We start from the raw sequence: 19,234 nt of genomic DNA on the forward strand, positions 1-19,234 counted from the left end.
GCACTTTGGGAGGTTGGGGGGAGAACTGGGGGGAGAGACAGGCGATAATGAATAGATAACGAATTCCTTTTTGTACCTGTTGGATTTGAGGTGCCTATGGGACGTTCCGGTGGAGAGAGAAATCGGCGGGAAGTTCCAGGAAACTAAGTGTGCTTGCTAAGTGGATTTGGAAGTCCTTTGCATAGAGATAAAGAATCTTCCGACACCAAAGAGATTATCCTGATAGAGTCTGAGGAGAGTAGAGAGCTAGACACAGCCCCCTGGGAGCGCTGATGTTTTATGGGCCAGGACATGAAAGATGATCTGAAGACTGGCAGTTAAAGGGATAACTAGCAGAGAGCAATGCCACTAAAACCTCTGGAGGGTTGAGGGGAGGAACTGTGGTGCCTTGCGCACAGTGGGTGCTTGTTGAGTGACTGAGGAGAGTATTGAGGAGGGGGTGGTGTAGAGAGGGCAGGAAGGATGTCTTTTACTCTCTGGTACCTAGCACTGTGGGGTGTGTGGAGTGTTCAGGGAGGACTGGCATCTCTAGTGTGAGGGCTTGCTTAGCCTTTTCCAGGGCTCTTTATCTACCTTTGGTGTCAGCTTTCACCCAACTCTCACCTGTGGCTCCAAGAAACTGTAGCATGTGCAGTGGCCACATCCCAGTAAACCTTCTGGGTAGATGGGCTAAACCAGAGTGTGGGTAATCTACAGGTCTCAGACCTGTCAGTGAGTTGTAGGATGTCTATCCCATATATGTCAAGCCACCCCCAGCTGGAAAGAATAGATGAGAACAGTTTGTTCCAAGGCACTGTGGAGGGCTTAGATATTGATCAGACATTGAAGATGACAAGGGCATCCTGGGCCATAGACACTTGTCTTGGCTTTTGTCCTGCCTTTGGACTTCCTTGACTCAGGAGGAGAGAGTAAGGCTGATGAATTTGTGCAATTCTGCACAAAACTCTGCGAAAAACAAACAAACCAACATTCAGTTCATGCACAAGTCAAGAAATCACTTTTGATGTTAATGGTTCCCTTCAAAAATGAAGGACAAACCACCACTTAGAACACAGTGTCAGGCACATGCTTAATAAATGTTTGAATGAATGACTCTCTTGGGAATGGCTTCAGATTAGCTGGGACACTAGGATCACTGGTGGAGGATGTGGCTTCTCCAAGGAGGCATAGTTGACCCTAAGTTTGTACTTTCTCATATCCTCCTTGCTCACCCCAGAAATGCCAGTAAGTTTAAATTCTTGGTCTCTGACATAACTATAATACAGCATGACTGCTGGCGCCTTCCTCTCTTTTCAGTTTTCTTAGTCCCCTCTAAGTGCTCTGTGATCAGTGGCGAGGGACTCCTTGTCTCTCCTTGACCCTAACACTCTGTCCTGAGCATCCTCACAGACTGTCCCCGCCATGCCCAGAACTCGTTCTCTCTCCTGATTTCTCTGGTTTCCTTCAAATCTCAGCTAAAGTGCTCCCTTTTGCAAAACATCTTTCCTAGGCCTCCTCTCTTACAGCTTTCCCAAAGAGAATATCTCTAGTTTATCTTGTGTACATCTTATTTCTACACAGTTGTTTGCATGTTGTCTTTCCTATTAGAATGTGAGCTAGACAACAGACTGTATTTTACCTTTCTTTGTATACAGAGCACATAGCACAGTACCTGCCATGTAGTAGGTGTTTAATAAATGCAGAAGTAGATTGCATGGGGTTGAGAAGTGAGGAAGAATAAGCATGGAATGTAGAAGCCTTTTTCTAGGAACTTGGCTGGGAAAAGGAAAAGAGATTTAGGTTGATAATGGCTTTTTAACCATAGGGTAGATCTAAGCATGGTATTTTGTAGCAAGACAGTGAATAGAGATTGAAGTTCAGAGATAGGGCATAATAGAAGGGGCAAACTCCTAGAGAAGATTGTGAAGGGAATGGGATCAAGGACATGAGTAGGAATGCTGCTCTTGCCAAGGAGAAAGGCCACCATTTCAGAGACTGGAGCAGAAGAGGACAGATGTTGAGGGGATTTTAGAACTCTTCTGAGAGTTAGATTGAACACTTGTAGTTGATAAAGAGATCATTAGTATGAACTGTCCCAAAAGGTGGCTGAATTGGAGTGAAGGCATGCAGGTGAGGAGAGCTAAGGACATCAACTGGAAAGTTAACTGGTGACAAAAGAAACTTCAGCATCTATATTGAAGTTCCCAGATTTAAGGGCATGGGTTGGGATTGAGAGGACTCAGACAATGAATTCCTTGAGAACTTAATTTAACATTCTCTAACATTAAATCTAATGGCACTCATTCTTGAAGCTGGTTGATACAAAGGGAGTTAATTGGTAAGAAATTACTTAAATGGAGTGACTTTTTTTTCCTGTTCAGCCATTTCTCAAAGTATCATTTATACCATATAATCTCAGTTTTAGAGTTAATTTAGATCTGTAATTGAAAGGAGTTTGGTGAAATCTTAATAACTTTTGAAGCCAAGGGAAAAGTAACAGTAAGTCACCATAATATTTAAATTGGATAGTTCTTAAATTTTATTACTCTGAGTTTCAGCCAGCAAATGATTTAGATGCAGAATGCTGATCATAATTTTGGACATCTTTTTTGTCCACAAGGAACTGACAATCTGATGAAGATAAGATACTTTGTACAAGTTCACTATAAATCAGGAATAACTGTCACTTGACAAATGAAGAATTAAAGTAGTGTGTATTTTTCTGATGGTTGTTATATTTGAATGCTTCTCTCTAAGTGATCTGCAGGAGTAGCCCTAATGGTAGTGATGGGTCATAAACAAATATTTGAGGAAAAAAAGATGAAAGTTATATTAAAGATTTCTGCAATAGCAATCACCCAGAATGTTATCCCAGTATCTCAGTGTATTATCCAGGATCTCAGTGACAGACTAGAATGCCACAAACTTTCAGTGCTCTCTGATCCTCGACAAAGTCTGATGGCTATGTTCCAGATCTGAGCTCTACAAGTTCCTGAAATGTGTTTTGTGTTTGAGCAAGAGTAAATTGCTGTTGGATGCAGCCCCTATCAGCCAGATGGAAAACTCTGTTGACTCAGAGTGGTGGAATTATAGGCTCCCCTTAGGTCTGGGATTCCTACCCCAGTTATTCCTTGGCAGGCTGGGCTAGATATTGGAAATAAAACCCTGTTCTCTGCTTGGGGTCTGAGTGACGCTGCTGCTGCTGGGTTTTGAATTTCTTCCTTTTTTGGTGCATTGTCCAGGCCTCCCTACCCTGCCAGAGTCTGTGACATGAAACTGGGTAGTAGGTGACAAAGTTGTCTGTTGGTGTCTGTTCTCCTCACATTGCCCTGGTATGGGTCTGGGATCTCTTCCTGGCTTTAGTTCACAGCCTCTGCCAGGCTACAGGCATGCCAATGCACAGCATGTTCCTTCCCTGATCCTGTCCCTCAGTGTCCACAGGCCTCCTTGTCTATTTACCTATGCAGAGGAGAGTGTGACTCCCTGTGATTTTTTTCTGGATTTTCCCACAGGAATTTAGTCTGGTGAATTTTCTAAATCTGTCTAGAGGAATTTTGTAGAGGAAGCTGGGCCCTACTAGTTCCTACCACACATGCCATCTTGGTTCTTCCAGACATTGCTTTTTAATGATAAGTTTCCTGGCCTAGAAATTTAATGGCAGTCCCCAAACTTAGTTCTCCTTCTCTTCCTCCTATCTATGATTGAGTTGAGATGCCTTTTGTAAGTGTACCATCAGAAAGCATTTGAACCTGGGTTCAGGTGGCTTGAGGCAAGTCACTTAAGCTCTCTTCTTATTAGTTTCTTCATCTGCAGAAGGAGTGTGTCAGGCTAGGGTATTTCTAAGGTCTCTTTACAGCCCCGACATTCTGGGATGCTCAAGCTCCCACAGGTCCAGCCGCCAGCTGGGGATGGCACTCTCTGAAGTTCCTGTAACTTTGTTCTCTAAAGGGAAGCCATTCTTCAGAATTGTAGCTAACATTTGCTGACTTTTTTTTAAGGACCTTGGCTTCCGAACCTCAGTTATTACATATTTAAATTATTAATGTTGTGCTTACTTGCCATAGCAGGCACCTAAGTGCTTTCTAGAAACACTGGCTATAACTCTTGGTCTCTATCGACCAGTTTTTGCCTTAAAGAGTACAATGCGGTTAAAATGTTCTCCAATTCATTAGTAATTCCTTATTCACTATTTAGAGTAGCAAAATACTCGTCTAATGGTTTTGTTAGGGAAGTATTACTTATTCTGTCACCTGCTTTTTGGCATAAATTACAGTCCTCATTTAGAGAAGGATGTTGCTGCTAAAATATGGAAAATTCAGGAAAAAAGGAACTGGTGCAAACATTTTGCATAGCCCAAGCCATTTACTACATGTATTTCCACTCTACTTTGGTTGTGGTTATGTTTAATATGTAGAAAATCTTCTACATCAAGAAAATCCTATATAGGCCATATGAAAATTTATACTTACAGAAAATAAATTAGGGAGAGATCATTTATATGCTTTAAAAAACATAGTAATTTCCTTTAAATAACAATTTTCCCTATATTTAATTATTATTTTATTTGAAAAAAGATGATGTATAAGCAACCTTTGAAGAACACTGTTGCATCCTTTTCCCATCCCATTAGGTTTGTCAAAATGCCTTAATTTTCTCTACCTAAGTATACCTTGCTTTAAGCTAACATATTGTTAGCTTATCTTTGCGTTTTAGTGCTATGCATAGGGCAATATGTACTTAAAAAAAATAATTCTGGGGGTGGCTAGGAGGTGCAGTGAATAGAGCACTGACCCTGGAGTCAGGGCCCTGAGTTCAGATCCAGCCTCAGATACTTAATACTTACTAGCTGTGTGGCCTTGGGCAAGTCACTTAACCCTAATTACCCTGCTTTCCTCCCTCCAAAAAAAGCAAAAAGAAAAAGAAAAACCCTGACCCCAAAACAATTCTATTAAATATGTATATGTATTTTTTTAATCTGAATTCTCTAGGGAATATATGTATATTTTGTTCTGTTTTAATTGCTATCTGCAAGATCATTGGGCTTAGCAGAGAATGTGAATATGATGATGAAGAGGATAAGAACTGGGCATTGATGGTTGGTAATTTCCTTTTTCCAGTATGGGCAGCACCTTATCTGCAATGATAGGTTAAATTTTTGTGTCTGACTATAACAGAATTCTGTAATAAGAGAAAATAATTTGAGGCAACCCACAAGGTAACAAAACAGACAAAGGAGGCCATAGAAGTGCTGATAAACTGCAGAATTGTTTGTACAGGAAACTTCTGGGTGGTCTCAAAAACAGAATGTTGATTTTTCATGAGTGCTCATATCTTGTATGGACTCTACAGATCAACAGTATTGTTGGCTCAGAATTGAGTGGGTTGGGGTGGAACATTGTGTGTGGTACTGAAATAGGAAGAACTGAGGAAATAGAACATCTAGGCATTCTTAAATAGAAAATCAGATTCCTAAAGACTGAGTAGGTAGTAGAGCAGTCAAGAAGAGGGATACTAAGTTTAAGCATAGAAACTACAGAGGATTTCTAGACCATTAAGAATTGCTATCAAGTTGACTGGTGAGGTTGTTGAAGACGGCATCTCCCAGGAGCCATTCAAGGAAAGGGAGGATGAACTAACAGTCAAACCCCCCCTCAGTGTGGGAGGGTGTCTTAGCAGGAGGCAGAAGTATGATTCCAGGCCCCCTGTGGCTCCAGTGTGCACAACTATCCTCTCTGTCCCGGCCCCTTTGCTTCACCTTGCCTAGAGCTCCCTCATTATGCCTGTCTTCTTCCACATTTGATGTATCTGCTGAGCTTGCCAAGGGCAGGGCTTGCTTCCATCTTCAGCTGCCCCCCCCCCAAGCCTGGCCTAAGAGCTCAACCTTAGGGGCACCTGTGAAGAAATTGAAAACCCAGGAGTTGAAAAAAATGTGAGAGGATGAGATATAGTGACAGAAAGAAGAGAAGAAATAGCTCTCCAGCTACAGGAATCTGGTGCCAGCACTCAGTACCATGGTGGTGCTATTATGGAGCACTCCTAAGTCTATCCCTTATAAATAGGAAAGGATAGTGAAACAAAGGTTACCTAGAAAAGCTGATGGAAAGTATGATGTTCATTTTATGGGCCCTGAAGGAGTGAAGCTCAGGTGTACAAGTTCACTTGCATATTACCTTCACAAAAGTGGAAAGCCAGAAGATTTTGATTTCAAGGTCCCTCCCAAGAGTAAGACTCCATCAAGACACCCACATCACTGTATGGAAGCTCTGGCAGCACAGTTCCCGGTGGAGCAGAGCTGCCTGAGCCCAAAGCAAAAGTTCAGTACCTCTTGAAGGACAGAAAGGTAAAATTCCTTCCCCGTGAAGGTTCACAGGTGCAGGACCAGAAAGTGAAGAAACTGCCTTTCTTCACTTTCAGCCACAGACTTTAGAAGGGTGCTAATGTCCTTGATTCTCAATCATAAAAAGCCCATTGTAAAGGCAATAACTACATAAAGGAGTCACGTTTAGGAAGCTAAGGAAAAGATAGGAAAGATCATTCTGACTGCATTCAAAGACAAAAACGGCAATATCTAAGTAAAGTAGCCGCTACAGCTGTTTCCATTGTACAAGACAATCACCTTGAGAGACCCCTGTGCTGTTCTGATGATGAAAAAGATGACAAGAATGTAACAGTGACAGACAAAGAAGAAAAGGAACTGATAAGTGAATTATTTGCTTTAGGCTCATACTCCCAAATGTGTACTGTGCATGTAACTTCTCACACAGAAAATACATTATGTACCAGTGAAGTTTCAGAATATAAAGAAAAGGGTGGGTGTGCTTCTGCAGGATCTGAAAGCACCTTTATAGAAACTGGAGAAAAGAAGGCACATTTGCATGCTGACATTTTAAATGTAATTCTGAAATAGACAGTGGCAGGTCCAAGGATGAAAAAGATTTGACTTTTGTTGTGACATTTCAAGAAAACAGCATCCAATGAACACAAGTGGAGAGAAGAAAATGAGCCAGTATTTCTTCAACAAGTACAACAAAGAAGCCCTTAGTCCACCTCTACAGAAACTGTTTACAAAGTGAGCTCCACCTCGGTCCCTTTTTAATGTTGCCCAAGAAACACCCTTTCCTGTCCCATGGAAGCTCCTCCCCACTGCTGTTGTTGATTCTTTGTTCTTGAAGAGGACCACAGCATCAGGGAGGTGATGCCATGCAAATGAATTGGATTTAAGTGAGGGAAGGAAGGCTGGGTAAAGTCTCATTTTCTAAAGAGGACTAAAGGCAAGATGGCAATACCTGTGCTCTGGGAGTTTCTGGAGAAGTACCCTTCTGCCAACATGGCAAGAGCTGCCCACTGGAAGAAAGGATCAAAACTCTCCAAGCCTCTCAGCCTTTAGGATCTTAGAGCCAAAAAAATTAAATTCTCAGATGACTCTCCGATGAAACAATCAAACTGCATGGAATTGGAAAATATGACTATGACTCTTAGAGAATTTTTTGTGTTGACAAATGGGAGCAGGTCCATCCTGAAGACCAAGAAATATTATCACTGTCTCTGGGAAAAGCATGGAAAACTAAGTCTCAGTTGAAAAGACAACATTTTAAGCCAGATTTGTAACTTCATAAGGCCTTACTTTATGAGGAGCACCTAGTCATCACAACCACTTATCATACTCTGCCTGTACAGATTTAAATCACACCACACATGGATGTGACAGAATTATACTAATTTTATTAAATAACTGCTCTCTATTGCATTTGTAACCAAATATGCCAGAAAAACTGCTTTGATACTTTTAAAAATAGGGACCACATTTGACTTGTTTTTTTAATTTTTTCCCCTTGAAATAGGTGATACCAGGGCTGATTTTGTACAGTAAGCAAGTTGCATTAGATTTATATCTAGAAAGATTCTCAAGTCGATATTGCTCCTGGTTGTGTGATTTCAGAGCCAAAACTCCCTCCCACATCCCTATGGGAAAAAAACAACAACATCATAAGACTTTTGCACAAGCTGATTGAAATCAGGATTCCAGAATAGTGAAGCCTTGATCACTGTTGCAATTCAAATACCCTAGGAATAGGGAACAATATATGCCTATCAGGCACACACACGTATATGTGTGTGTTTATATGTATGTCTTAGTGTGAATTACTTTGAAATAGATTCTAAGAGGTATAAGTGATATTATGCGTACCCCAGTAACCATAGGTTTATTGTGAACTAATAGGAGAGCTATGCTATGCCAAGGCACTTGGTAAAAATCCTAGGAAGATAGCCGTACCCCAAAGTCCTTATTCTCATGTGTCTCTGTGTGTGTGTATGTGTGTGTGTGTATATATATACATGTTCACATTATATCACCACAGTTACACTTCTGTCTCAAATAAACAAGCTTCCTGTCCAAAAAAAAAAAAAAAGAATTGCCATGAAGTTGGCATTTGTAACTATTATGTGTCCTGCTACTGGTCTCTGATGACTCAGAAGGAGAGAGTGAGGCTGATAACTTTGTACACTCTGCCTCACTCAAATCCAACTCTCACGTGAGTCAAGAAATCACCCTGTGATGTCATTGTTCCTCTTCAAAAATGAAGGATGAACACAGACCTCCTATCCACTCTATAGTTTTAGGTGTTTGCATGTTGTCTCCTCCATTAGACTATGATCTCCTTGAAGGGAAGGAAGGGGCCAAGTTTTTAACTTTCTTTTTATCCCCAGCACTTAGCTCAGTGCCTGGCACATAGTAAACACCCAATAAATGCTTGTGGATGATGACTTGAAATCACGTTATATTAGAAACTTCTGAAGAAGGGTTATTAAACATGAAGAAAAAGACTAAAGATGGGTTTAGGGGACAAGATAGCCCCAGTCTCTTGAGGCATAAAGCGTATGGAAGTGAGTTATAGAGGAAAAGATATATTAGAAAGATAAGGTCTTGTCAGATTGTGGAGGGTCTTGTGTTTTGGTAGCAGAACTTCTTTGTCTTCCAAGTCTTAACTTACATCTCGCCTTTTCTATGAGAAGTTTTTCCCATTTCTCCTTCATTTTAGTGCCTTTTCTCTGAGTTGGTCTCCAACTTACTCTGTATATATCCTGTTTGAACATTAGCTATTTGCATGCCATCTCCCACCTTAGACTATTAACTCTTTGAGAGCAAGGGCTATTGTTTGACCTTTTTGTATGTTGAACACTTAGCAGTTTCCTGGTTAATTAATGCTTAGTTGTCTGATGGAAGTTGCTCCTCTAATGCTTGGAGAATTCTAAGGTTATAACATTTGGGGCTGTATAGATTTTCTGGAATGCATTCTATACATGTCTTGACATGACTTGTCTCTCCTTTAGCTTTCTTGATATGATAATTTTGGATTATCTAAACATGCTATAGGATGGTTCCTTTTCTTTATTCTTCCTTGATTGTTTCCCACCTTCCTGATTTTTTGCTCTTAGGATAGGAAAGTACAGTACAGAGTCAGAAATACTAGGGATAATTCTCCACCCTGAGAAGACCTCCCCTCCCCCCCCCCCACACCCCTAAAGTAGAACTGAAGTACCATGCTTATGTAAAAACCAGGAAAATTAAGAGTTGCCTGGACATTTAGTTACATGAAGCCAATGAGTGTGCAATCAGTCCCTGACAAAAAAAAAAATGAGTCAAATCTACTTGGAGAGTTTTATTTTACTTGGCATTTTTAACTCTTAGTAGGAATTAGGGTGAATTTGAAGATTTGCAATGAATGCTGAAGCTGTTTGCTTCCAAAGCAAACCTAAGGGCCAGAATCTTGATAGTCTAGAGTTAACTTGATAATTATTCCTAGACTGGCTTTGGCTCAGTGAACCTATGAAAGATCAAGAGTGGGCCTGGTAGCTTTCTTTTCCCTGAGGGATTTTCCAAAGTTATGTCTTTTTGGGTCCTTTGGACCAGATCCACACATACCACCGGGCAGGTTCTGAAAATATATTTTCGCCTAAAAGCATCTTTTCCCTTCACATTTTTCCAGCAGCATCTGTCAGATCATTGTAGTTCTTTGTCATGAAAAGACCATGTGATGTCCCCTTGGTATTTAGAAAATTCCACACCTCTTCTCCTCCACCTGTACCTGTTATTGCATATAGAGGCAGGGTTTTTTTTTGGGGGGGGGGTATCTTATACTATTAGCACATGTTGTATTTGATGTTCCTCATGTTTGACTCTCTTCTCTGGCAGCACTTTACTTGCTGCTTTCTAGACTGGGAGTAAAAGATTTCTTAAACAGCGATGTATGTTGTGGTCACCAAACTACTAAATTTGGCAATTTAGATGACTAATTCTGATTGGTAGGTGTTTCCTTTAAAAGTATATGGTAAGGTATCTCATATTTACCAGATGTTTAAAATGTTCCAATAAGCGCACATTAAAACTAGTCAGGAGCATGACTTTTGCTCCAGAGATGTGGTATTTCTGACCATCTACTTTCCTTACAGATGTCTCCCTGACAACTTAAAGGATTCTTTATAATCATAATTCTGTGTTTTCTAGACCCTGAAGTCACTTGATATAGGAAGATGGGGGGTTTAAGGTTTTTTTGTTTGGTTTTTTGTGGGGGAAATGGGGAAGGGCTTAAGGATAGGATATCTGGATTTGGATTTCTCGGGGAAACAGGATAGTGAGTCATTGGACAAAAAAGACTTTGTTGTTATTGTTCATTATAGCTATTCATACGTATTTTCATCATATTGTTTTGCACTAGCTTTTAATAGATGTTCAGAATGTAACTGCAATTAGAGGATGTGTTTTCTTAAAAGTTTATTGATTAATGGTGATTACAAAAATCCACTTAAGAATCCTCATGTGTCCTCCACTCTCTTTATTTATTGGTCATGGTTGGAGTTGCTAACTCTCCGTTTCAAAGTAGAAACAAAACAGTCTAAATATTTTAGTAAAGAAGTAGTGTGTTTGTGAGTTGTGATCATACCAGTTTAAATGGATTTGGGCCAGATCCATAGTCTTTGTGATAAGAGTCCTCTGAGAACTTCTTAGGTGACCTTGAGGATGAAATGACTGATGGTTCATTTATTTGGTTGTACCTCTGGATAATACTTTTTCCTATTGGTGTTGGTAGCCTTTTTTTGTTTTTGTTTTTTGTCTTTTTGGAGGAGGGAGGCAAGGCAATTGGATTTGACTTGCCCAAGGTAACACAGTGTTAAGTGTCTGAGGTCAGATTTGAACTCAGGTCCTTCTGATTCCAGGGCTGGTGCTCTACTTGAAGTGCCCACCAGAAATTATACACCAAAGTCCCCAAAAACCTGCCAGAAGGGGCCCCTATCAGGGTCCCTGGAAACCACCTGATAGGCCACAATAGTAAGGGAACTTTCCACCTGAGTTGCCAGAAACATACCCCAGATACAAGTTTGTTCTTGTTAGAAATATGCCCCAGATACAAGTCTGTTCTTGTTTTTGTTTTTGCTAGGTAATCAATGCTTCACTAGAAATGGCATTATACCCCCTTGGAGCCACACTTTGTCGTTAGCAACATATCATTCTATAAAAATGTACCTTGCAGAAGACTCAGGGCTGTCTTCCCTACTGGGGAGGCAGTCACCGCAATTAATAAACACTCCTATTAAATTATAATTGGCATTGCTGTCTTGTTATTTCTTGGTGTCCACTTCATTTTGGAGGTCCCACCGAGATAGCCTTTGGCTTTGTGTTGACAGCTGGTCCAGGCTCCCTGGAGGGCCGGGAAGGCAGTCCAACCTAAGGGGTAGCAACCGAGATGATGTTCCTTGACCCCAGGCTTGTATTGTTTTCCTGAGCAGACCAGGGACCTGAGTCCTTCCCAAATTCTTTTGATTTGGTCCACGAGTGTTCTTGGTTTGGTGAGTACTCTTGTAAAGTAAGAGGCTAGGCTGGACGCAGCGTTAACACCCTTAATGGCCTCCATAGGATGCCACCATCAGAGTGCCTTGGTAGTTTTTTGTTTATATTCTCTGTGTTTCTGTCCTGTAACTTTAATTGTGTCTGTAACTTTTAACGCTATCTCATTTTGTCTTTACATGCATTTCTTTTGGTTTGTGTATTCTGTGTGTCTGTCACTAGATGTTGCTGTGGTTTGTGCTGTAATTTTACTTGCATTTATGGGCCAACAATCATCTGCACCCCAGGGGGCGAGGCTCCCTTCCCTATTTTGTCAATCTGAATGGCCCCAATTCGGCTTTGGCTGACACCCCACCCCGACCCTCCCCGAGGGCACTTTCAATCAAGCCCTCACTGGCTGAGTCCTGAAGATAAACTGCCCAGCCCCGAGTCTCAGCCTGGGGAGCCACTGCCAAAGATCAAAACCTCAGTCTCTTGCCAGTGCCCTGTCCCCTGGCTCAACCACCCCATCAGGGCTCTTCCCCCTCTGCCTCCCCAGGGATCTGACCAGCTCTGTCCTTGACCCACAAGCCTACCTGAGACAACTGCCAACAGTTGCTCCAGGCACTCAGTTGCTCTACCTGGGATCCCCAAAGGGAGGGAGTGTACTTTCTCCACTTCTTGAGAGGTTCCCCTGGGCCCCCTTTCGAAATCCAAAATCTGAGTGCAAGGGGCCACTGAAGAGACAAAGATGCCGCCAGAGTGCCTTGTTAGCTTTGGTTCGTGTATTCTGTTTGTCTATAACTTTCGTTTTGTCTCTGCCTGCATTTCTTTCGGTCTCTGTAACTTTAATATCCTGTCTGTGTGATTGTGTAAAGAAATCTCTGAATATGCCCCGCTGTAAGATTCAAAAGCAGCTTAGCAGCAAGAAACACTGTACCTGTGCTAGAAAGATTGATAGACTCTTAAAAGAAAGGCTGTTGTCAGAAAACCATTTCTCCTTCTACTCCTTTGGACTCTAGCCAAGTTCTTGAAGTAGAAGGACAAATGGAAATTTCTTCCCTAAGACCTATCTAAGAGAAAAGGGGTCACTTCAATGATCAAAGAGAAGTAAGCTTCAAAGCTGCACTTTGAAATAGGACTAACACTTAACTCTTTTCTGGTTCACAGAAGGAGAACTGTGCAACATAATTGGGAATATAGATCCAGGTAATTGATTCATTCTGGTTACTATTTGGCACCAAGAAAAATTTTAGTTTATCTACAAAAACTGGAATTTAAGGTCACCAGATTGGTTATTCAATTACTTTTCTTTCAAAGTTCAAAATTAAGACCATGATTGTTCTCTTAAAGTCTTGACGTAGATCTGAAATTTTAAAGGAATGAACACCTAAGAAAAGTTCTATTCCAGGGATTTAACCTTTCAGGTAGGCAGATGACAAGCCTGTGTAGGTCCGATGTAGCTGTTGTACCTTCCCCCCTTTTTTCTTTTTGGAGGAGGTTAACTCAAATTAACTTCACTGCAGCCCTAGCTCAGTTATAGCCAGGACAATAGGGACAAAAGTCTTAATGGTTCAAACCTCTTACTGTCTCCTCAGCTCCGTCAGAGCTGGATGACAGGGGAGGGCTCTGTAGCCCCAGCTAAGAAGAACTGGGACCACAGGGAAGAGAATCTTAGCAGTTGTAACTTGTAGCTGTGGCACTGGTCTGGTCAGAGCTGAATCACAGTGAGAAGGAACTGTAGCCCTAGGCTTGTCAGGTAGGACTATGGGGAGGATAATCTTAATGAATTTCTTTTTGAGCTTTTGCTCAAGTAAACTTTTCTTAGGTGGATGCTAAGTGTCTGAGCCCGGATTTGATCCCCTGGTCATCCTGACACTAGGGCCAGTGCTCTTATTCGCTGTGCTACCTGGCTGCCCTAGTCATGAAGTTTTTAAATGAATCTAACTTGCTAAGAAGTTGCAAAGATTAAAAAGGATTTCTATAAATTGGCTTTTATATTTCAGAAGGAAAGATAGTAAATGGAATTAGACCTGGTAAATTTTTTATTGCTTATTGCAGCTCCATGAGCATAGAAATAATTATAACTGGCTCTAAGCTGTGATTGGTGAAGCTTGTTGTTTAAGATAAAAAGCACTTGGGACCATAACTAAATTTTATTTTGAGTCTGAATTTGGGTATAGTTGTCTGCATTAAATGACTGTCTGAGAAAATGCCACTAACTACTCAGAGGAATGTGATCCTGTACTGTTAACAGGTGGTAGTCTACATTTGGTAAAGGCTGAAGGGACAATTTTAGCCTCTGTCTGGGATGGGGTCCCTCCTGGCTCAGTTTACTCATGAGGTTTCTTTGAAAAGGAATGTTTCCCACCTATTCCTGAGTCTAGCTATGAGGTGGAACAGATGCTACATGGTTGGATATCTGTGACTGTACCTGAATTTAAACAGAGCCAAGGATGTTTTCTCCTGGCATATTTGGAATATCACATACCCCTGCTTTTTTCCTTCTATAACAGGTTTCTATGCTCAGAGCAAGTCATCTAGAATTAGAACATGTACAGAAAGTTATGCAAACTGCTTAAGATCATTTTAAAAGTTTTCAACTAATTTCCTTCATAAAAGTCATTCCATTATCTAAGCAAGTGTTAACATTTGTAACTGAAGATTATGTGTAAAATTCATTCCCCTTTTTGAGATTCTGTTCGGTACCCCACCTCCTATTGTATTTTGAGTGGCAAATGCTGTTATGTATGATTACCAAGAATTCCCTTTTCAAGTCCCTCCAGGCCACTTCCCAGTCACCACCCCTGGATCCCGAACCTAACCCATCTGCTGTTAAGGTGGCCAGAAAAAAAGCCTGGATCCACCCCTCACACATCAAAGTGACGGCTCCTCCTGACCCACCAGACCTGTGGGTAACAGAGCCAGATGGTGACTTACAACTGAAGATTAAGAGACTGTCCTGATGCTCCTGTTCCTAGCATTCCTGCCTTTGACCGGTTCCAACTCCTATGCTCCCACCTTGTACTCTTGAACTCTTACTAAGACAATTGATGGGACTCTAATTGCAAAGAATGTGACTCATGGGAAGCCCACCCTCTCCTTTGATCTCTGTGCCCTGCTTGACCCCAGGTTCATGTTGTTTCCCATGTTTCATAAATTACCTGTCCACCTATGTTAGAAAAAGAGTCCTGGCTATCAAGCTGTTTGCCCTCCCCATTACCTATGTCCCCAGACTCAGTTGAGTCCGAGTTTCAATTATGATCAAGAAAAGAGGGGGAGTGAAGTGCCCACCAGAAATTATACACCAAAGCCCCCAAAAACCTGCCAGAAGGGGCCCCTATCAGGGTCCCTAGAAACCACCTGATAGGCCACAATAGTAAGGAAACTTTCCACCTGTGTTGCCAGAAACATACCCCAGATACAAATCTGTTCTTGTTTTTGCTAGGTAATCATTGCTTCACTAGAAATGGCATTACACCCCCTTGGAACCACACTTTGTTGTTAGTTAGCAACATATTTATTCTATAAAAATGTACCTTGCAGAAGACTCAATGCTGTCTTCCCTACTGGGGAGGCAGTCACCAGCTGGTTAATAAACACTCCTATTAAATTGTAATTGGCATTGCTGTCTTGTTATTTCTCGGTGTCCACTTCATACACACTGCATCACCTAGCTGCCCCTGTTGGTGGTTCTTTTATCAGTTTTATAACAAGTCACTTAGAACCATGATCTTGTGTTCTTATTTTCCATTACATGAGCAAAAGACTCTTTGGTGAATAATGTGGAATTAATTTTAAATTTATGTTTAATTTTTAAAAGACATTTGAAGGACTATGGGAACTATGTATTTTCCCAAACCTTAATACCATTTCTCTTCTGTTTGTACTGCTCAGTCATTTATGTGTAGCTAGACCATTGTGGGAGTCAACAGTGAGAAGATTAACAAATGAGAATCTGTGGTATACATTAACATCTTAACATCTAATACGTTAACTAAGAGAAAAGCCAGAAGACACTCAAGCAAAACAAAATTCAGACAGGAATCACTTGGAGATCGCTTGGCCTAGAAAGCACATCTGACCTTTGAAGCCTATAGGCCAGGACTGGCACATGAGCATTAAGTATCAAACCCTGGGACTGCACTAACAAAGGAGAATCACAGCCTTCATTAGACAGGTATGGAATACAGCTGCAGGCTTAGAGTCAGGAAGACCTGAGTTCAGATCCTATCTCAGTCATCTTAGTATGTATGTGACCCTTTGCAAGTCCCTTTGGTGGGGTGCTTGGGATCTATGTTTGTAAAACCAATTTGTAATACCACTTTGTAACATCAATTTGTAAAACCAGTTTGTAAAATCACACTACCCCCCTAAGAACCGCTTTAACTCTGTCGCTTCCGCTTCACCCCAGCTTCAAAGCATTAATTGTGCCCAGCGACAACTCATGGATTGTTTATCTCAGCCTTGAAACACTAACAAGCTATACCTATCAATCCTTCATTAAAGTATCTATAAACATTCCAGCTTAGGTAACTATTATCTCCCCCTTGCATAGTGTCTCGTTGCCCCCATGAATTCTTTGGTACCCTATCTCTAGGTTGACTCCTTGGCTGCCTCAATGAATTCTTCAGGACCCTATCTCTGGGTTAACTCCTTAGCCTATTATCCATTGAGTCTCTGGTTAGCCTTGGTTCCCAGACATTAATCTTGTCAAACATGACACTGATGGGTGGCAGACTGGGCACTTCTCCATCAGCCCTTGACCGCTCACTGACTTAGTGATGTTTTCAAGCCTAAAACCACACCTCTAGGTAGCTCCCCGCCTTGGGCTTTTTCCCAATGAATCATGGGCAATATGCCTGCATAGTTACATTACACTGTCCCCACCTTAACTCCTCCCTAATCCCACCCTTAATCGCCTACTTAGCATAATTGGCACAGGTTCTACTATGGATGATTCTATATAAACCTTAATTCTACCCCTTTAAGGTTGCAGGTCCCCTAAGGATCCTTGCTCGCTGTAAGGCATAAAATAAACATTTACAACTCTGATTCCAATTAGGCTTGAGCTGAATTCTTTCAAGACTGAATTGCAGGCTCTCTGGTCGTAGATAAGATCAGAGTCCCTGCTGAACCTATTGGGAGCCATCCCTCATCACCTTCATCTCTTAGCCTCAGTTTCTTCATCTGTAAAAATGGCATGTAAAAATAATTGCAGGCTATTTCATAGGGCTGTGATAAAGTTGTACATCTCAAATGAAATATAAATCACTTTGCAACTTTAAAGCTCTATCTGAATGTTAGCTATTATTATTATTAATCTATCTTCCTAATATTTCTTACATCCCTCTTCTCCTTTTTCCTCCCACCACCCCAGTTCCAGGCACTCGGCTTAACACCATAGTTTTTTTTTTCCAAAGTCTTTATTACTCCCACAAATAGAAGCATATGACATAGACAGGTACAATACTATAATCACCTTTGTAACTATTAGCCACTACAAAAAGAAATGTTTCTTATGTGACTACTTTTCTTTTTTCACATTTCTGAACAAACTATGACTATTTTGTAAGTCTACACTATATACAAATTAATAATTTAGTATTTTAACAATTAACAAATCTTTTAGTTTAATTCCTATTTCTCTAGAAATGTACATCACACCATGTATTCTTTATTGCACTTTGTGGGAGGTGGGAAGGGGGGAAGGTTTTGAAATAAATAGGTTAAATCAAAAAGTAATAAAAATTTTAGTGAGTAGAGTCAAAGAAGAGCAGATATGCTGCTCAGAGAGAAACTGGCAAAATGGAGCTTCCTGCCTGTATAGACCCTGTCCTCCCTTCTCCATCCCCAAAGAGGTGAGAAGCCAAAAATGCTGAGACAGAAGCTATATGTAGGAGCTAGGAAGCTTAGAAGTGATGTGCATGATGAGAATGACTTACTTTCCAAGTTCTTCAGTGTTGCTCAGAAAAATGCTAGAAGTTATCCGTGACAGTAATTTTAAATCGAAATTTGTTTTGTTCAACATCTTTTATTTTGTTTTCATTGAATTCAATATCGCTCCAATTTGGAAGACGCAAGACTATTTGAGACCAGCTATGTGCCTCATATACTTTTTTGGAGAACCACCATATCTGGGAAAAGAGAAAGGAATTCACAATGAGTTCTCTGACAAATTCATTAAGGGTCCTTATTTTAGAAATATTATGTAGAACTACTGGGCTTTCCTAAACAGTGGGATTAGACAACTAATTGACCACTAAATTCATGCTGGACTTGGAGACCAGAAGAACTGAGTTCAAACTCCTGCTTCAGACACTAACTAGTTGGGTGACCCCTGCCTCTGTTTCCTCATCTGTAAAACAACAACAATAACAAGAAGAAGAGGCATTCATAAAGCACTTAAAAATAGGATTTCCCTTGATCCTCACAACTACCTTAGGAGATAGGTGCTATTTTTTCCTCAATTTTATAGTTGAGGAAACTGAGGGAGACTGAAACTAAGTGCCCAGGCACACAGCCAGTAGCACCTACCTCATAGGACTATGGTGAAGATTAAATGAGATAACATACTAAAACTCTATATAAATGTTAGCTATTATTATAATTATTCCATTGTTTCCTCTGAAATGCCATCTTTAAAAGTAAATCCACCTTTAAAGTAAATTCATATATTAAAAGTAAAAATTCAACTTTAAAAGTAAACAAACACACTAACTTGCTCATTTCCTAGTTTGCCAAAGTTAGATGACCTTCCACAAAGTAGGTTGACCTTCTCTGGAATAGTCCAACTTACAAAGTATTTAAGAAGAGCTGGATACAAAGAAGCACTAGTGGGACTGAGAGTGGTAAAGGGTTGAATACAAAGGACAGAATTCCCATATTATGGGAATAAGGATGTTGGGATTGAATTTGGCTTTCCCAAATCCAAGGAAGAATGAAAATTCCACTGTCATGGTCCTTGAGGACCAGGAAGATTTTAGTGATCTATAAACAGTGTGGGGTGGATGATGGAGCAGAGGAAGGATTTGGGAGAAGGGATCTCTTTTTGATTGTCTCCAGAAAGTAGTTAGAAGACCATTTGAGGATGATGTTATAAAGGGGATTCCTGATCTAGATACAGGTTGGACCAGATGGTCCCTTTTCCAGGTTCTGGGGAGTTCTTCCCAGATCAGGATGGGGATAGCTTTCAGGGATCTAATAGAAATTTTAGCCCAGCCAGATTTTTCTAGCCCTTCAGTGTCCAGATGGATATGTATGATGAAGGATTCAGCATAGAGTTATCTCAGGAACAGGACTGGGTGAAGGTTCTGTGGTAAATCTTTACTATAATTCATGTGAGGGAGATAGGTAGATATAGATATATAAGATAGATGAAATAGAGAGCAGATGATAGATGTAGAAGATAGACAAAGAATTTATTAGGAT

At 40.8% G+C, this 19,234-nt stretch overlaps 1 pseudogene; it reads left to right on the forward strand.

Annotated features, from left to right (window-relative positions):
- The first annotated feature begins 2,197 nt into the window (after positions 1-2,197).
- Positions 2,198-15,422, forward strand: LOC138166076 (methyl-CpG-binding domain protein 4-like; annotated as a pseudogene).
- Positions 15,423-19,234: the final 3,812 nt, after the last annotated feature.

The sequence above is a fragment of the Petaurus breviceps genome, unplaced genomic scaffold, assembly GCF_028583685.1.
Source record: "Petaurus breviceps papuanus isolate PSGF00001 unplaced genomic scaffold, PetGlider_PUasm1.0 220, whole genome shotgun sequence".
Lineage (NCBI taxonomy): Eukaryota > Metazoa > Chordata > Mammalia > Diprotodontia > Petauridae > Petaurus > Petaurus breviceps.